The sequence below is a fragment of the Lissotriton vulgaris genome, chromosome 6 (genome assembly GCF_964263255.1).
Source record: "Lissotriton vulgaris chromosome 6, aLisVul1.2, whole genome shotgun sequence".
Taxonomy (NCBI): Eukaryota; Metazoa; Chordata; class Amphibia; order Caudata; family Salamandridae; genus Lissotriton; species Lissotriton vulgaris.
Window position 1 is genome coordinate 472,092,704 of NC_141694.1, and position 20,478 is coordinate 472,113,181.

Consider the following 20,478-nt stretch of genomic DNA (forward strand, 5'->3'; position numbering starts at 1 on the left):
AGCAAGCCTGGCTGATGCCGGCTGGATTGCCAGAAACCGGTCCTCGGAAGCTTGTTTCCGGTCCAGGGAACGCAAGGCTTGGCAGTTCGGGCTGGACTGCTCCCATGAGGCAGAGGGTCAGACTGATTTGCATATGGCCATGTCTGAACTCGGGTTGCAGAGTGGGCTAAAAAACGGTGATGGATTAAACCCAGATCTGTTGACTGGGTATGAGTGCTTGATTGGTTCAGATGCTCCGTTCATCCCCACCCCCTTTTGTACCACTTTGTTCGCCATAAGTTGGCAGGGTATGCTCAGACATGGGTCCCTTGCTCACTTTGCCACTGGATTCAAGCACGTCGGGCTGAAGACGGGTGGAATGCCAGAAACCGGTCTTCGGAAGCTTGTTTCTGGTCTAGGGAAGGCAAGGCTTGGCAGTTCGGGCTGGACTGTTTCCTTGAGACACAGGGTCAGATTGATTTGCATATGGACATGTCTGAACTGGGGTGGCAGAGTGGGCTAAAGAACGGTGATGGATTAAACCCAGATCTGTTGACTGGGTGTGAGTGTTTGATTGGTTCAGATGCTCCGTCCATCACCACCCTCTTTTGAACCACTTCGTTTGCCATAAGTTGGCAGGGTATGCTCAGACGTGAGTCCCTTGCTCACTTTGGCACTGGATTCAAGCAAGACGGGCTGAAGACGGCTGGAATGCCAGAAACCGGTCCTCGGAAGCTTGTTTCCGGTCCAGGGAAGGTATGGCTTGGCAGTTCGGGCTGGACTGTTACCATGAGGCACAGGGTCAGACTGATTTGCATATGGACATGTCTGAACTGGGGTGGCAGATTGGGCTAAAGAACGGTGATGTATTAAACCCAGATCTGTTGACTGGGTGTGAGTGTTTGATTGGTTCAGATGCTCCGTCCATCACCACCCTCTTTTGTACCACTTTGATCGCCATAAGTTGGCAGGGTATGCTCAGACGTGAGTCCCTTGCTCACTCTGCCACTGGATTCAAGCAAGCCGGGCTGAAGATGGCTGGAATGCCAGAAACCGGTCCTCGGAAGCTTGTTTCCGGTCCAGGGAAGGTAAGGCTTGGCAGTTCGGGCTGGACTGTTCCCATGAGGCACAGGGTCAGACTGATTTGCATATGGCCATGTCTGAACTGGGGTGGCAGAGTGGGCTAAAGAACGGTGATGGATTAAACCCAGATCTGTTGACTGGGTGTGAGTGTTTGATTGGTTCAGATGCTCCGTCCATCACCCCCCCTTTTGTACCACTTTGTTCGCCATAAGTTGGCAGGGTATGCTCAGACGTAGGTCCCTTGCTCACTTTGCCACTGGATTCAAGCAAGCCGGGATGAAGACTGCTGGAATGCCAGAAACCGGTCCTCCGAAGCTTGTTTCTTGTCCAGGGAAGGCAAGGCTAGGCAGTTCGGGCTGGACTGTTCCCTTGAGACACACGGTCAGACTGATTTGCATATGGACATGTCTGAACTGGGGTGGCAGAGTGGGCTAAAGAACGGTGATGGATTAAACCCAGATCTGTTGGCTGGGTGTGAGTGTTTGATTGGTTCTGATGCTCCGTCCATCACGACCCTCTTTTGTTCCACTTTAATCGCCATAAGTTGGCAGAGTATGCTCAGACGTGAGTCCCTTGCTCACTTTGCCACTTGATTCAAGCAAGCCGGGCTGAAGACGGCTGAAATGCCAGAAACCGGTCCTCGGAAGCTTGTTTCCGGTCCAGGTAAGGTAAGGCTTGGCAGTTCGGGCTGGACTGTTCCCATGAGGCACAGGGTCAGACTGATTTGCATATGGACATGTCTGAACTGGGGTGGCAGAGTGGGCTAAAGAACGGTGATGGATTAAACCCAGATCTGTTGACTGGGTGTGAGTGTTTGATTGGTTCAGATGCTCTGTCCATCACCACCCTCTTTTGTACCACTTTGTTCGCCATAAGTTGGCAGGGTATGCTCAGACTTGAGTCCCTTGCTCACTTTGCCACTGGATTCAAGCAAGCCGGGCTGAAGACGGCTGGAATGCCAGAAACCGGTCCTCGGAAGCTTGTTTCCGGTCCAGGGAAAGTAAGGCTTGGCAGTTCGGGCTGGACTGTTCCCATGAGGCACAGGGTCAGACTGATTTGCATATGGCCATGTCTGAACTGGGGTGGCAGAGTGGGCTAAAGAACGGTGATGGATTAAACCCAGATCTGTTGACTGGGTGTGAGTGTTTGATTGGTTCAGATGCTCCGTCCATCACCCCCCCCCTTTTGTACCACTTTGTTCGCCATAAGTTGGCAGGGTATGCTCAGACGTAGGTCCCTTGCTCACTTTGCCACTGGATTCAAGCAAGCCGGGCTGAAGACGGGTGGAATGCCAGAAACTGGTCCTCCGAAGCTTGTTTCTTGTCCAGGGAAGGCAAGGCTTGGCAGTTCGGGCTGGACTGTTCCCTTAAGACACAGGGTCAGACTGATTTGCATATGGACATGTCTGAACTGGGGTGGCAGAGTGGGCTAAAGAACGGTGATGGATTAAACCCAGATCTGTTGACTGGGTGTGAGTGTTTGATTGGTTCTGATGCTCCGTCCATCACCACCCTCTTTTGTTCCACTTTAATCGCCATAAGTTGGCAGGGTATGCTCAGACGTGAGTCCCTTGCTCACTTTGCCACTTGATTCAAGCAAGCCGGGCTGAAGACGGCTGAAATGCCAGAAACCGGTCCTCGGAAGCTTGTTTCCGGTCCAGGTAAGGTAAGGCTTGGCAGTTCGGGCTGGACTGTTCCCATGAGGCACAGGGGCAGACTGATTTGCATATGGCCATGTCTGAACTGGGGTGGCAGAGTGGGCTAACGAACGGTGATGGATTAAACCCAGATCTGTTGACTGGGTATGAGTGTTTGATTGGTTCAGATGCTCTGTTCATCACCACCCCCTTTTGTACCACTTTGTTCGCCATAAGTTGGCAGGGTATGCTCAGACGTGAGTCCCTTGCTCACTTTGCCACCGGATTCAAGCAAGCCGGGCTGAAGACGCTTGGAATGCCAGAAACCGGTCCTCGGAAGCTTGATTCCAGTCCAGGGAAGGCAAGGCTTGGCAGTTCGGGCTGGACTGTTCCCATGAGGCACAGGGTCAGACTGATTTGCATATGGACATGTCTGAACTGGGGTGGCAGAGTGGGCTAAAGAACGGTGATGGATTAAACCCAGATCTGTTGACTGGGTGTGAGTGTTTGATTGGTTCAGATGCTCTGTCCATCACCACCCTCTTTTGTACCACTTTGTTCGCCATAAGTTGGCAGGGTATGCTCAGACTTGAGTCCCTTGCTCACTTTGCCACTGGATTCAAGCAAGCCGGGCTGAAGACGGCTGGAATGCCAGAAACCGGTCCTCGGAAGCTTGATTCCAGTCCAGGGAAGGCAAGGCTTGGCAGTTCGGGCTGGACTGTTCCCATGAGGCACAGGGTCAGACTGATTTGCATATGGCCATGTCTGAACTGGGGTGGCAGAGTGGGCCAAAGAACGGTGATGGATTAAACCCAGATCTGTTGACTGGGTGTGAGTGTTTGATTCGTTCAGATGCTCCGTCCATCACCCCCCCTTTTGTACCACTTTGTTCGCCATAAGTTGGCAGGGTATGCTCAGACGTAGGTCCCTTGCTCACTTTGCCACTGGATTCAAGCAAGCCGGGCTGAAGACGGGTGGAATGCCAGAAACCGGTCCTCCGAAGCTTGTTTCTTGGCCAGGGAAGGCAAGGCAGTTCGGGCTGGACTGTTCCCTTGAGACACAGGGTCAGACTGATTTGCATATGGACATGTCTGAACTGGGGTGGCAGAGTGGGCTAAAGAACGGTGATGGATTAAACCCAGATCTGTTGACTGGGTGTGAGTGTTTGATTGGTTCTGATGCTCCGGCCGTCACCACCCTCTTTTGTTCCACTTTAATCGCCATAAGTTGGCAGGGTATGCTCAGACGTGAGTCCCTTGCTCACTTTGCCACTTGATTCAAGCAAGCCGGGTTGAAGACGGCTGAAATGCCAGAAACCGGTCCTCGGAAGCTTGTTTCCGGTCCAGGTAAGGTAAGGATTGGCAGTTCGGGCTGGACTGTTCCCATGAGGCACAGGGTCAGACTGATTTGCTTATGGACATGTCTGAACTGGGGTGGCAGAGTGGGCTAAAGAACGGTGATGGATTAAACCCAGATCTGTTGACTGGGTGTGAGTGTTTGATTGGTTCAGATGCTCTGTCCATCACCACCCTCTTTTGTACCACTTTGTTCGCCATAAGTTGGCAGGGTATGCTCAGACTTGAGTCCCTTGCTCACTTTGCCACTGGATTCAAGCAAGCCGGGCTGAAGACGGCTGGAATGCCAGAAACCGGTCCTCCGAAGCTTGTTTCCGGTCCAGGGAAGGTAAGGCTTGGCAGTTCGGGCTGGACTGTTCCCATGAGGCACAGGGGCAGACTATTTTTGCATATGGCCATGTCTGAACTGGGGTGGCAGAGTGGGCTAAAGAACGGTGATGGATTAAACCCAGATCTGTTGACTGGGTATGAGTGTTTGATTGGTTCAGATGCTCCGTTCATCACCACTCCCTTTTGTACCACTTTGTTCGCCATAAGTTGGCAGGGTATGCTCAGACGTGAGTCCCTTGCTCACTTTGCCACTGGATTCAAGCAAGACGGGCTGAAGACGCTTGGAATGCCAGAAACTGGTCCTCGGAAGCTTGTTTCCGGTCCAGGGAAGGCAAGGCTTGGCAGTTCGGAATGGACTGTTCCCATGAGGCACAGGGTCAGACTGATTTGCATATGGCCATGTCTGAACTGGGGTGGCAGAGTGGGCCAAAGAACGGTGATGGATTAAACCCAGATCTGTTGACTGGGTGTGCGTGTTTGATTGGTTCAGATGCTCCGTCCATCACCCCCCCTTTTGTACCACTTTGTTCGCCATAAGTTGGCAGGGTATGCTCAGACGTAGGTCCCTTGCTCACTTTGCCACTGGATTCAAGCAAGCCGGGCTGAAGACGGGTGGAATGCCAGAAACCGGTCCTCCGAAGCTTGTTTCTTGTCCAGGGAAGGCAAGGCTTGGCAGTTCGGGCTGGACTGTTCCCTTAAGACACAGGGTCAAACTGATTTGCATATGGACATGTCTGAACTGGGTTGGCAGAGTGGGCTAAAGAACGGTGATGGATTAAACCCGGATCTGTTGACTGGGTGTGAGTGTTTGATTGGTTCTGATGCTCCGTCCATCACCACCCTCTTTTGTTCCACTTTAATCGCCATAAGTTGGCAGGGTATGCTCAGACGTGAGTCCCTTGCTCACTTTGCCACTTGATTCAAGCAAGCGGGGCTGAAGACGGCTGAAATGCCAGAAACCGGTCCTCGGAAGCTTGTTTCCGGTCCAGGTAAGGTAAGGCTTGGCAGTTCGGGCTGGACTGTTCCCATGAGGCACAGGGGCAGACTGATTTGCATATGGCCATGTCTGAACTGGGGTGGCAGAGTGGGCTAACGAACGGTGATGGATTAAACCCAGATCTGTTGACTGGGTATGAGTGTTTGATTGGTTCAGATGCTCTGTTCATCACCACCCCCTTTTGTACCACTTTGTTCGCCATAAGTTGGCAGGGTATGCTCAGACGTGAGTCCCTTGCTCACTTTGCCACCGGATTCAAGCAAGCCGGGCTGAAGATGCTTGGAATGCCAGAAACCGGTCCTCGGAAGCTTGATTCCAGTCCAGGGAAGGCAAGGCTTGGCAGTTCGGGCTGGACTGTTCCCATGAGGCACAGGGTCAGACTGATTTGCATATGGCCATGTCTGAACTGGGGTGCCACAGTGGGCTAAAGAACGGTGATGGATTAAATCCAGATCTGTTGACTGGGTGTGAGTGTTTGATTGGTTCAGATGCTCCGTCCATCACTACCCCCTTTTGTACCACTTTGTTTGCCATAAGTTGGCAGAGTATGCTCAGACGTGAGTCCCTTGCTCACTTTGCCGCTGGATTCAAGCAAGCCGGGCTGAAGAAGGCTGGAATGCCAAAAACCGGTCCTCTGAAGCTTGTTTCCTGTCCAGGGAAGTCAAGGCTTGTCAGTTCGGGCTGGACTGTTCCAATGAGGCACAGGGTCAGACTGATTTGCATATGGCCATGTCTGAACTGGGGTGGCAGAGTGGGCTAAAGAACGGTGATAGATTAAATCCAGATCTGTTGACTCGATGTGAGTGTTTGATTGGTTCAGATGCTCCGTCCATCACTACCTCCTTTTGTACCACTTTGTTCGCCATAAGTTGGCAGGGTATGCTCAGACGTTAGTCCCTTGCTCACTTTGCCACTGGATTCAAGCAAGCCGGGCTGAAGACGGCTGGAATGCCAGAAACCGGTCCTCGGAAGCTTGTTTCTGGTCCAGGAAAGGCAAGGCTTGGCAGTTCGGGCTGGACTGTACCCATGAGGCACAGGGTCAGACTGATTTGGATATTGCCATTTCTGAACTGGGGTGGCAGAGTGGGCTAAAGAACGGTGATGGATTAAACCCAGATCTGTTGACTGGGTGTGAGTGTTTGATTAGTTCAGATGCTCCGACCATCACCACCTGCTTTTGTACCACTTTGTAGGCCATAAGTTGGCAGGGTATGCTCAGACGTGAGTCCCTTGCTCACTTTGCCACTGGATTCAAGCAAGCCGGGCTGAAGATGGCTGGAATGCCAGAAACCAGTCCTCGGAAGCTTGTTTCCGGTCCAGGGAAGGTAAGGATTGGCAGTTCGGGCTGGACTGTTCCCATGAGGCACAGGGAAAGACTGATTTGCATATGGCCATGTCTGAACTGGGGTGGCAGAGTGGGCTAAAGAACGGTGATGGATTAATCCCAGATCTGTTGACTGGGTGTGAGTGTTTGATTGGTTCAGATGCTCCGTTCATCACCACCCTCTTTTGTACCAGTTTGTTCGCCATAAGTTGGCAGGGAATGCTCAGACATGAGTCCCTTGCTCACTTTGCCACTGGATTCAAGCAAGCCGGGCTGAAGACTGCTGGAATGCCAGAACCCGGTCCTCAGAAGCTTGATTCCAGTCCAGGGAAGGCAAGGCTTGGCAGTTCGGGCTGGACTGTTCCCATGAGGCACAGGGTCAGACTGATTTGCATATGGCCATGTCTGAACTGGGGTGGCAGAGTGGGCTAAAGAACGGTGATGGATTAAATCCAGATCTGTTGACTTTGTGTGAGTGCTTGATTGGTTCAGATGCTCCGTCCATCACCACCCCCTTTTGTACCACTTTGTTCGTCATAAGTTGGCAGGGTTTGCTCAGACGTGAGTCCCTTGCTCACTTTGCCACTGGATTCAAGCAAGCCGGGCTGAAGACGGCTGGAATGCCAGAAACCGGTCCTCGGAAGCTTGTTTCCGGTCCAGGGAAAGTAAGGCTTGGCAGTTCGGGCTGGACTGTTCCCATGAGGCACAGGGTCAGACTGATTTGCATATGGCCATGTCTGAACTGGGGTGGCAGAGTGGGCTAAAGAACGGTGATGGATTAAACCCAGATCTGTTGACTGGGTGTGAGTGTTTGATTGGTTCAGATGCTTAGTTCATCACCACTCCCTTTTGTACCACTTTGTTCACCATAAGTTGGCAGGGTATGCTCAGACGTGAGTCCCTTGCTCACCTTGCCACTGGATTCAAGCAAGACGGGCTGAAGACGCTTGGAATGCCAGAAACTGGTCCTCGGAAGCTTGTTTCCGGTCCAGGGAATGCAAGGCTTGGCAGTTCGGGATGGACTGTTCCCATGAGGCACAGGGTCAGACTGATTTGCATATGGCCATGTCTGAACTGGGGTGGCAGAGTGGGCCAAAGAACGGTGATGGATTAAACCCAGATCTGTTGACTGGGTGTGAGTGTTTGATTGGTTCAGATGCTCCGTCCATCACCCCCCCTTTTGTACCACTTTGTTCGCCATAAGTTGGCAGGGTATGCTCAGACGTAGGTCCCTTGCTCACTTTGCCACTGGATTCAAGCAAGCCGGGCTGAAGACGGGTGGAATGCCAGAAACCGTTCCTCCGAAGCTTGTTTCTTGTCCAGGAAAGGCAAGGCTTGGCAGTTCGGGCTGGACTGTTCCCTTAAGACACAGGGTCAGACTGATTTGCATATGGACATGTCTGAACTGGGGTGGCAGAGTGGGCTAAAGAACGGTGATGGATTAAACCCAGATCTGTTGACTGGGTGTGAGTGTTTGATTGGTTCAGATGCTCCGTCCATCACCACCCCCTTTTGTACCACTTTGTTCGTCATAAGTTGGCAGGGTTTGCTCAGACGTGAGTCCCTTGCTCACTTTGCCACTGGATTCAAGCAAGCCGGGCTGAAGACGGCTGGAATGCCAGAAACCGGTCCTCGGAAGCTTGTTTCCGGTCCAGGGAAAGTAAGGCTTGGCAGTTCGGGCTGGACTGTTCCCATGAGGCACAGGGTCAGACTGATTTTCATATGGCCATGTCTGAACTGGGGTGGCAGAGTGGGCTAAAGAACGGTGATGGATTAAACCCAGATCTGTTGACTGGGTGTGAGTGTTTGATTGGTTCAGATGCTTAGTTCATCACCACTCCCTTTTGTACCACTTTGTTCGCCATAAGTTGGCAGGGTATGCTCAGACGTGAGTCCCTTGCTCACCTTGCCACTGGATTCAAGCAAGACGGGCTGAAGACGCTTGGAATGCCAGAAACTGGTCCTTGGAAGCTTGTTTCCGGTCCAGGGAATGCAAGGCTTGGCAGTTCGGGATGGACTGTTCCCATGAGGCACAGGGTCAGACTGATTTGCATATGGCCATGTCTGAACTGGGGTGGCAGAGTGGGCCAAAGAACGGTGATGGATTAAACCCAGATCTGTTGACTGGGTGTGAGTGTTTGATTGGTTCAGATGCTCCGTCCATCACCCCCCCTTTTGTACCACTTTGTTCGCCATAAGTTGGCAGGGTATGCTCAGACGTAGGTCCCTTGCTCACTTTGCCACTGGATTCAAGCAAGCCGGGCTGAAGACGGGTGGAATGCCAGAAACCGTTCCTCCGAAGCTTGTTTCTTGTCCAGGAAAGGCAAGGCTTGGCAGTTCGGGCTGGACTGTTCCCTTAAGACACAGGGTCAGACTGATTTGCATATGGACATGTCTGAACTGGGGTGGCAGAGTGGGCTAAAGAACGGTGATGGATTAAACCCAGATCTGTTGACTGGGTGTGAGTGTTTGATTGGTTCTGATGCTCCGTCCATCACCACCCTCTTTTGTTCCACTTTAATCGCCATAAGTTGGCAGGGTATGCTCAGACGTGAGTCCCTTGCTCACTTTGCCACTTGATTCAAGCAAGCCGGGCTGAAGACGGCTGAAATGCCAGAAACCGGTCCTCGGAAGCTTGTTTCCGGTCCAGGTAAGGTAAGGCTTGGCAGTTCGGGCTGGACTGTTCCCATGAGGCACAGGGGCAGACTGATTTGCATATGGCCATGTCTGAACTGGGGTGGCAGAGTGGGCTAACGAACGGTGATGGATTAAACCCAGATCTGTTGACTGGGTATGAGTGTTTGATTGGTTCAGATGCTCTGTTCATCACCACCCCCTTTTGTACCACTTTGTTTGCCATAAGTTGGCAGGGTATGCTCAGACGTGAGTCCCTTGCTCACTTTGCCACCGGATTCAAGCAAGCCGGGCTGAAGACGCTTGGAATGCCAGAAACCGGTCCTCGGAAGCTTGATTCCAGTCCAGGGAAGGCAAGGCTTGGCAGTTCGGGCTGGACTGTTCCCATGAGGGACAGGGTCAGACTGATTTGCATATGGCCATGTCTGAACTGGGGTGGCAGAGTGGGCCAAAGAACGGTGATGGATTAAACCCAGATCTGTTGACTGGGTGTGAGTGTTTGATTCGTTCAGATGCTCCGTCCATCACCCCCCCTTTTGTACCACTTTGTTCGCCATAAGTTGGCAGGGTATGCTCAGACGTAGGTCCCTTGCTCACTTTGCCACTGGATTCAAGCAAGCCGGGCTGAAGACGGGTGGAATGCCAGAAACCGGTCCTCCGAAGCTTGTTTCTTGGCCAGGGAAGGCAAGGCTAGGCAGTTCGGGCTGGACTGTTCCCTTGAGACACAGGGTCAGACTGATTTGCATATGGACATGTCTGAACTGGGGTGGCAGAGTGGGCTAAAGAACGGTGATGGATTAAACCCAGATCTGTTGACTGGGTGTGAGTGTTTGATTGGTTCTGATGCTCCGTCCGTCACCACCCTCTTTTGTTCCACTTTAATCGCCATAAGTTGGCAGGGTATGCTCAGACGTGAGTCCCTTGCTCACTTTGCCACTTGATTCAAGCAAGCCGGGCTGAAGACGGCTGAAATGCCAGACACCGGTCCTCGGAAGCTTGTTTCCGGTCCAGGTAAGGTAAGGATTGGCAGTTCGGGCTGGACTGTTCCCATGAGGCACAGGGTCAGACTGATTTGCATATGGACATGTCTGAACTGGGGTGGCAGAGTGGGCTAAAGAACGGTGATGGATTAAACCCAGATCTGTTGACTGGGTGTGAGTGTTTGATTGGTTCAGATGCTCTGTCCATCACCACCCTCTTTTGTACCACTTTGTTCGCCATAAGTTGGCAGGGTATGCTCAGACTTGAGTCCCTTGCTCACTTTGCCACTGGATTCAAGCAAGCCGGGCTGAAGACGGCTGGAATGCCAGAAACCGGTCCTCGGAAGCTTGTTTCCGGTCCAGGGAAGGTAAGGCTTGGCAGTTCGGGCTGGACTGTTCCCATGAGGCACAGGGTCAGACTTATTTGCATATGGCCATGTCTGAACAGGGGTGGCAGAGTGGGCTAAAGAACGGTGATGGATTAAACCCAGATCTGTTGACTGGGTATGAGTGTTTGATTGGTTCAGATGCTCCGTTCATCACCACTCCCTTTTGTACCACTTTGTTCGCCATAAGTTGGCAGGGCATGCTCAGACGTGAGTCCCTTGCTCACTTTGCCACTGGATTCAAGCAAGACGGGCTGAAGACGCTTGGAATGCCAGAAACTGGTCCTCGGAAGCTTGTTTCCGGTCCAGGGAAGGCAAGGCTTGGCAGTTCGGAATGGACTGTTCCCATGAGGCACAGGGTCAGACTGATTTGTATATGGCCATGTCTGAACTGGGGTGGCAGAGTGGGCCAAAGAACGGTGATGGATTAAACCCAGATCTGTTGACTGGGTGTGCGTGTTTGATTGGTTCAGATGCTCCGTCCATCACCCCCCCTTTTGTACCACTTTGTTCGCCATAAGTTGGCAGGGTATGCTCAGACGTAGGTCCCTTGCTCACTTTGCCACTGGATTCAAGCAAGCCGGGCTGAAGACAGGTGGAATGCCAGAAACCGGTCCTCCGAATCTTGTTTCTTGTCCAGGGAAGGCGAGGCTTGGCAGTTCGGGCTGGACTGTTCCCTTAAGACACAGGGTCAGACTGATTTGCATATGGACATGTCTGAACTGGGGTGGCAGAGTGGGCTAAAGAACGGTGATGGATTAAACCCAGATCTGTTGACTGGGTGTGAGTGTTTGATTGGTTCTGATGCTCCGTCCATCACCACCCTCTTTTGTTCCACTTTAATCGCCATAAGTTGGCAGGGTATGCTCAGACGTGAGTCCCTTGCTCACTTTGCCACTTGATTCAAGCAAGCCGGGCTGAAGACGGCTGAAATGCCAGAAACCGGTCCTCGGAAGCTTGTTTCCGGTCCAGGTAAGGTAAGGCTTGGCAGTTCGGGCTGGACTGTTCCCATGAGGCACAGGGGCAGACTGTTTTGCATATGGTCATGTCTGAACTGGGGTGGCAGAGTGGGCTAACGAACGGTGATGGATTAAACCCAGATCTGTTGACTGGGTATGAGTGTTTGATTGGTTCAGATGCTCTGTTCATCACCAACCCCTTTTGTACCACTTTGTTCGCCATAAGTTGGCAGGGTATGCTCAGACGTGAGTCCCTTGCTCACTTTGCCACCGGATTCAAGCAAGCCGGGCTGAAGACGCTTGGAATGCCAGAAACCGGTCCTCGGAAGCTTGATTCCAGTCCAGGGAAGGCAAGGCTTGGCAGTTCGGGCTGGACTGTTCCCATGAGGCACAGGGTCAGACTGATTTGCATATGGCAATGTCTGAACTGGGGTGCCACAGTGGGCTAAAGAACGGTGATGGATTAAATCCAGATCTGTTGACTTTGTGTGAGTGTTTGATTGGTTCAGATGCTCCGTCCATCACCACCCTCTTTTGTACCACTTTGTTCGCCATAAGTTGGCAGGGTATGCTCAGACGTGAGTCCCTTGCTCACTTTGCCACTTGATTCAAGCAAGCCGGGCTGAAGACGGCTGGAATGCCAGAAACAGGTCCTTGGAAGCTTGTTTACGGTCCATGGAAGGCAAGGCTTGGCAGTTTGGGCTGGACTGTTCCCTTGAGGCACAGGGTCAGACTGATGTGCATATGGCCATGTCTGAACTGGGGTGGCAGAGTGGGCTAAAGAACGGTGATGGAATAAACCCAGATCTGTTGACTGGGTGGGAGTGTTTCATTGGTTCAGATGCTCCGTCCATCACCACCCCCTTTTGTGCTGTTCGCCATAAGTTGGCAGGGTATGCTCAGACGTGAGTCCCTTGCTCACTTTGCCACTGGATTCAAGCAAGCCGGGCTGATGACGACTGGAATGCCAGAAACTGGTCCTCGGAAGCTTGTTTCCGGTCCAGGGAACACAAGGCTTGGCAGTTCAGGCTGGACTGTTCCCACGAGGCACAGGGTCAGACTGATGTGCATATGGCCATGTCTGAACTGGGGTGGCAGAGTGGGCTAAATAACGGTGATGGATTAAATCCAGATCTGTTGACTGGGTGTGAGTGTTTGATTGGTTCAGAGGCTCCGTCCATCACTACCCCCTTTTGTACCACTTTGTTCGCCATAAGTTGGCATAGTATGCTCAGGCGTGAGTCCCTTGCTCACTTTGCCGCTGGATTCAAGCAAGCCGGGCTGAAGAAGGCTGGAATGCCAAAAACCGGTCCTCGGAAGCTTGTTTCCGGTCCAGGAAGTCAAGGCTTGTCAGTTCGGGCTGGACTGTTCCAATGAGGCACAGGGTCAGACTGATTTGCATATGGCCATGTCTGAACTGGGGTGGCAGAGTGGGCTAAAGAACGGTGATAGATTAAATCCAGATCTGTTGACTCGGTGTGAGTGTTTTATTGGTTCAGATGCTCCGTCCATCACTACCTCCTTTTGTACCACTTTGTTCGCCATAAGTTGGCAGGGTATGCTCAGACGTTAGTCCCTTGCTCACTTTGCCACTGGATTCAAGCAAGCCGGGCTGAAGACGGCTGGAATGCCAGAAACCGGTCCTCGGAAGCTTGTTTCTGGTCCAGGAAAGGCAAGGCTTGGCAGTTCGGGCTGGACTGTACCCATGAGGCACAGGGTCAGACTGATTTGGATATTGCCATTTCTGAACTGGGGTGGCAGAGTGGGCTAAAGAACGGTGATGGATTAAACCCAGATCTGTTGACTGGGTGTGAGTGTTTGATTGGTTCAGATGCTCCGTCCATCACCACCTGCTTTTGTACCACTTTGTAGGCCATAAGTTGGCAGGGTATGCTCAGACGTGAGTCCCTTGCTCACTTTGCCACTGGATTCAAGCAAGCCGGGCTGAAGACGGCTGGAATGCCAGAAACCAGTCCTCGGAAGCTTGTTTCCGGTCCAGGGAAGGTAAGGATTGGCAGTTCGGGCTGGACTGTTCCCATGAGGCACAGGGAAAGACTGATTTGCATATGGCCATGTCTGAACTGGGGTGGCAGAGTGGGCTAAAGAACGGTGATGGATTAATCCCAGATCTGTTGACTGGGTGTGAGTGTTTGATTGGTTCAGATGCTCCGTTCATCACCACCCTCTTTTGTACCAGTTTGTTCGCCATAAGTTGGCAGGGAATGCTCAGACATGAGTCCCTTGCTCACTTTGCCACTGGATTCAAGCAAGCCGGGCTGAAGACTGCTGGAATGCCAGAACCCGGTCCTCGGAAGCTTGATTCCAGTCCAGGGAAGGCAAGGCTTGGCAGTTCGGGCTGGACTGTTCCCATGAGGCACAGGGTCAGACTGATTTGCATATGGCCATGTCTGAACTGGGGTGGCAGAGTGGGCTAAAGAACGGTGATGGATTAAATCCAGATCTGTTGACTTTGTGTGAGTGTTTGATTGGTTCAGATGCTCCGTCCATCACCACCCCCTTTTGTACCACTTTGTTCGTCATAAGTTGGCAGGGTTTGCTCAGACGTGAGTCCCTTGCTCACTTTGCCACTGGATTCAAGCAAGCCGGGCTGAAGACGGCTGGAAAGCCAGAAACCGGTCCTCGGAAGCTTGTTTACTGTCCATGGAAGGCAAGGCTTGGCAGTTCGGGCTGTACTGTTCCCATGAGGCAAAAGGACAGACTGATTTGCATATGGCCATGTCTGAACTGGGGTGGCAGAGTGGGCTAAAGAACGGTGATGGATTAAACCCAGATCTTTTGACTGGGTGTGAGTGTTTGATTGGTTCAGATGCTCCGTCCATCACCACTCCCTTTTGTACCACTGCGGCTCAAGGCAAGAAAAACCAGACTCCAGGAGCAGAAGCCAAAGACCACCCGGAGACCACCGAAGCAGCCTGAAGGAAGAACAGGAGAATAACAGAGACCCGCCCTAATCCGACCAGCAGTCTCCCACAACCCCTGAAGCCCTCGAAGGTCACATCAACCAGGACAGATACCATACAATAGAAGAGAGCAGGCGGGGACAGGAGAACACAGGACGGAAGTCAAGAATGCCCCTAAACGCAACAGAGCAACAGACACTACATCCTGTGTTAAAGAAACTCGACTGTCAGCGTGATAGTGCAACATTGGAGCAACGTACACGAGCGCCACCATACAAGAATGTATACACATCATAAACCACAGGATGGCGAGCCCGCGTGAGACTCAACCAGCCTTCAGAGGCCGAAGCTCGGCAGCACCAGCCTTATGCCACAACCACGTGCACCCAATCCACCCTGTAAGGCACTGAAAGAGGAGATGTGTCACCGAAGCGAACACCATATCAGAAAACCACCTGGAAGGGCTCAACACCATGTCAAGAAGAGCACGAAATATAGTATATAACCAGGGAATCTGATGAGCACGGACCCCCAGAAGGGCATCCCGGCACTGAAGCACTGGGAGAATAAGTGAAGTGCCCAGAGACAAAGGAAGTGAAGCGTTGGTGCCGAGACAGGAACCCAGTCCCACAGAGTCATGGACGACCGCTCAAGCCCAAGCCGGCCAACACCCGGAACAAACACGTCACACCGAACGAAAAGCCAGGAAGGTAACAGAGACCAAGCGCAGCAACAAGAGGCAGAGAACCACCAGGAGACGTAAAAGAACACAGAAAAACATGAACTTATAACACACATATGGAGGATGAGTACCCGCCAGCAGAGGGCTACCACGACCCCGCTTGCAGAGAGGGGAAAACGAAGAGTGGGGACGTAAGACACCAACCACGATGTGGAAGATGAAAGGACACCACGGAGTAGGCCGCAGCTCGCGCTCCTCGCCAAAACCGCCCAGACGGGAGGCCTGAGGAACACAGCCCAGAGTGAAGCAGAGGGAGCCAGGTCCCACCCGACGGAGGCCATCCTGGCGAGGAACTCCCGATTGCCAGTAGACCAGCCCCATCCAACAGTGGCCGGGAACACATGCAGGAATATATTTGTGCATGATTATATAGCACAGACATGACCCAAAAATGACAACAAAGCCACAAAAGAACAGTGCAGAGACCCGTAAAAACTCCTGAAGCACCAGGCATGACTCCACGAGTGAACCTTTCGGCAGCGCCGAGGATCCAACCTGCCCCAGCATCAGAAGTCAAGCAGGGGAGACCGGGACATAATAATTAGTGTAATATTTACAAAATTTATTACACAAAACAGTGCCCATCACTCATGCTCTATCAGTATATACCATGTAATTTTCCCTTTTTTCTGCTCTCAGCTTTTATACTTCTACACCATAAACAATGTAGTGTATATAGCTTCATCCTTGAACAGTGGGAAAAAACAATTGCATGGGTTGTAGAAAAAACACCTACACAGTATATCACTATAAATAAGTGACACTTCGTATCACACTCACTAGAAACACTTGATCAATTGCTTTACCTACAATTTCAAAACTAACCTACACAAATGTGTCCTAAAAATAATTCTAATATTATGATAACTAGTACAATACATATGAAGGTGAATTGTATTTTGGAGACCTTTTTGAAGACATCACCCCTAGTATGCCAAATGAGGTCTAAAATGCTGCTGCTCCACATAGATGAAATCCCATGCCTTACTTTTTTTCCAGATATAGTACATATAACTTTGGTTCCAGAAACACAATATATTAATTAGTATAGTTTGAAAAGCACTTTTTGTTTCAAATTAAGGTTGCTCTGAGTGTACTGTGTCCATCCAGTTTCACTCTTCAATTAGACAGTGTAGTATCCAGATGTTATATTAACTCATTTGTGGAAGAAAGAGAGACTCTTGAATTTTGGAGAACTTTCTAAAGACATCTCCCCATATAAGCCAAATGATGCTCAAACACCTATGATCCACTTAGAAGAAACAATGTACATAACTTCTTTTTTCAGAACTATTCCTTAGAACTTTGGTTGAACAAACAAAAGTTAAGAATTTTGTAGTTTTAAATGTAGTTTTGGCTTGAATGTAAGGTTGCTGTCATTGTAATCTACCCATCCTATTTCACTCTTCAGATACACAGTGTGGTGTCCAGATTTAACATTAACTCCTTTGAGAAAAATAATAGCTATAGCAGTAAATGTTTTTCCAGACATTGATATTTGTCCAGCTTTGAAATATGTAATTTTAGTTTCAAATTTAGATCCAGCTGCTCTTCCTCATATCTGCAATGTAACACCTGATCGACAATTTGTGCAGATCATATTTTGGTTCACATTTTTAATCAATATGTCAAAAGGCACAGTTTTGGAATCGCGTAGTGTCAAGTACAGAAATCTCTCAGAGCTGCTTTTAGTGGTTGATGTAAAAGAGCAATCTTCACATTCATGGTTCCATGTGTAACTCACCAAATAGGTCATCAATACTTATTTAGTTTTTTTCTAAAACTCCAACGGTGACCATTATAAATTCCTTTGCATCTTGTTGAGTGTTAAGAGTACATACTACTGATGCGCTGCATTTATCTTCTAGATCACAAATGCCTGAAGCACAATGTATTACAATCCCATCACTATGTAAATGTTGCAGCAAACAACAGATTACAGAACATAATTCACTTTGTTGTTCATGTTCAATTGTATTTACAATATGTGGCAAATGAAACAGTACATTGAGGATAACATTTACATAGCAGTTGACACCAGAAGTGTTGACAACTGGGACCTGCAATATCCTCCTCAGTCTTCAGTTTTTACTTCTAAACACATCGTAGTTCTTCTTTTCAGCAACATCCAGAGATTATTTTGTGAGCTTCAACTTTGGACACATTATCTGTTTTTCATTAAAGGGGATACAGCCCTAAATGAGGAGCGTATACACTTCTTAATCGATTGTACTAACAGACAAAACTTGCATCAGCACTAACTTTCTTGTCATCAAAATGAATCAAAAGAACCCGGACAATTCAACATATGACATCCATTCTTTAAATACAGTACTACCAATATTAACAAAAGCTGTGTCTACACTTAAACCTTGATATTTATTGATAGCTACAGAGCATGCTAGAGACACTGGGAACTGATACAACCGGATACACAAGTCCTGTACAAGCAAAAAATATGAAACACATTGGCCAAATTGCTTCACTCCATCAATCTGATCAAATTTTATAGCTACTTTTTAAACCGCATTACTATTTGAAAAATTATTGGAATCAATACCTTTACCAATAGCACTATTTACTAGCCCTTCCTGAAGGACTGGGTTCTTTAAGACCCAGCGGTGCCAGGGCACAACACCTGAAACCTTCGTGGGTAACCTGCTCCGGCGTACGAGTGACAGAGACACGGGACACTTCCTTCGGCGTCAAAGATTCAAGGTTTATTTACTGCAGGGAACACAGAAGTCACGACAAGTACAACACGTGCAACTTGGGGAGACTGCTTCAAATTGGTTCTGTGGATCGCTCCTTTTATACAGAATTTACCCATAGGACAACATGATACACAAAGGTTTACAACCCGGTTCCCATAATTATCCCCCAGAGGGCTCGTTTTGGTCACTTTGATACACACAAGGTCCGGAACATAAGTGCGGAAACGTTTGGCGGTTCCCAACTGTAAAAACCCATCTTCCCAACATTAGTGCATTCCAATCGGCAGTAAAACAGATCGAAATAGGAACAAAGACAGGTGCAGAGGAAGATGGAGACAGTGGGGAGATCGGAAAGGGTGTAAAAGGGGAGGTATCGGGAAACACGAGATACAGGCATCAAAGGGACGTGCCTAATGAGATGCACGGCTAAGACAATAAACCGGCACGGCGGGATGAGCCTCGAGCGGGGCCATCTGCCTTACAGTATCATCCCCCTCGTCATAAAGACACTTACAAAGAACATGTGTCTTCCGCAAATATCGTGGGAGTCCCAGGGTCGCGAAGCGGACAGCGTCCATTCGCTGGCTACATGAGGGCAAGAGACAAAATGGATGCCGTATCTAAGATGGAACCCGTGGGTACAGATGAAAAACCCACATAACAAATGAACGGTTTAAGTTAGCACAGCGAAACTGCGCACACTTACTAAACTCGTCATTTGCGGTTCATAGATACCAGACTCGACCATATTTGTGCGAGTCGAAAACATCACTTACAATTGTCACGGAACCTCAGACGCTCCTTTTGCCCTCATGTAGGCAAGCACTAGTCGGAATCATATTCGATATTCATCAGACCATCGAGATGTTGCTGTAGCATAGCTCTGTCCAACCGAGTCCCCTTGGTGACAGGTGGCTGTCTCATACACGTTGTAGCACAGAGGCCACATAAGGCAGGACCGCACTGCACACAAAGGCAACACGTGAACAGGAACGCCACAACGACTCCGATGATCATCAGAATCTTCCAACCCCAAGTCGACATCAGGCCCCAAAACCATCCAAGTAGCGTCCAATCCCCTACATCCACGTGTATGGATTCGGAGATCTTATGCAACTTCGAGATGGCTTGATAGACAGTCGGAGCGTTATCAGGAATGAAAATACAGCAGCTCGAATGGATCACCTTACATACCCCACCTCGATCTGCTAAGATCACGTCTAAAACCATACGGTTTTGTAACGTCATAAGTCTATCCGCCTGAAGTTCAGTGGTGATATTACCAAGGGCACTGGCAGTAATGTTAGCTGTCGATTCTACCACTCGAGTCAACTGTCTTAGGTTCCTACTATTTACCATAGGTCCCCAAAACGGGAGGAAACCCTTGAAGAAGTCTCCTGCCTCTTGACCGGCAGTATCCTCTTCGCTAATTACGCCTCTCACAACTCTAGTCTTGTGATAATCTGCATCTACAGTGAACGTCGGAGGCAACAAGTTTGCGATGAAACATGAGCCCATGAAGTCAGAGGGCAACCATGCATACGCACGATCATGACAGATAAAGTATGTACCCTTGGCAGCCAAAAACACAGGGGACGAGACCATCGGCAGAATGTAATTTTCAGTGCAAGCACTCTCTCCAAGTCGGGCTTTCGATCTTCGGCCACGACCTATAAGACAAAAATTACCAATGTGGGGTACGACCCATATCGGAGGCGAGCTTTTGAGCTGTTTTTCACTAGTGAACACACTATACTCGCCTCTACTTAGGACCCTATAGGCTTGTACCTCTTCTTCAGGAATAAGCGAGGGATCATAGATATCGCTATCTAAATCCTCTATTGCTATAGACAAAGGTTTCTGGTACGAGGTAGGACCAGAGTAGGGGGAACGTGGTTCTCGAATGGGGTGGAAACCCAGTGCGCTTCGAAACATTGTTTGAAATGCTCGAGCAGACCCTTGGGAACTATACGGTAACACCAGATATGGAATTCCCTTATCTGTAGTATGTGGCATCAACCCACACACCCAACATCTAGTACTGTTAACCACTAACTGATGCTGATGGAGGAGCTGAATAAAGGAATTGTTGCGGAATTCTGCACGTCTAGCCTGCTCGTGTTCAGGTAAGATATGAAAGGAATGAGGAGAAGCAGTGGAGGTAAGTTTAGGGTCAGGGGTAGGAGTAGGTGTAGCAGAAGGTAAGAAGTAAGACATCGTGTAATACACCCCACCCGCCAATAATGCAGAAACAGTCAAAAACAATACGAATATTTGGAATAGAAAACATTTGGTACGACTGAGTTGCTGCAGCTTGAATCTTTGTGCTTGAGCTCCTTCCAAGTCCGTCAGCTTCGAAAATGCCATTCCCTACGACCGTCCGCAACGTTTCTTGACGCACTTCGTTCTGTGTAGCAGTAGTCAATTCCTAGGAGTTC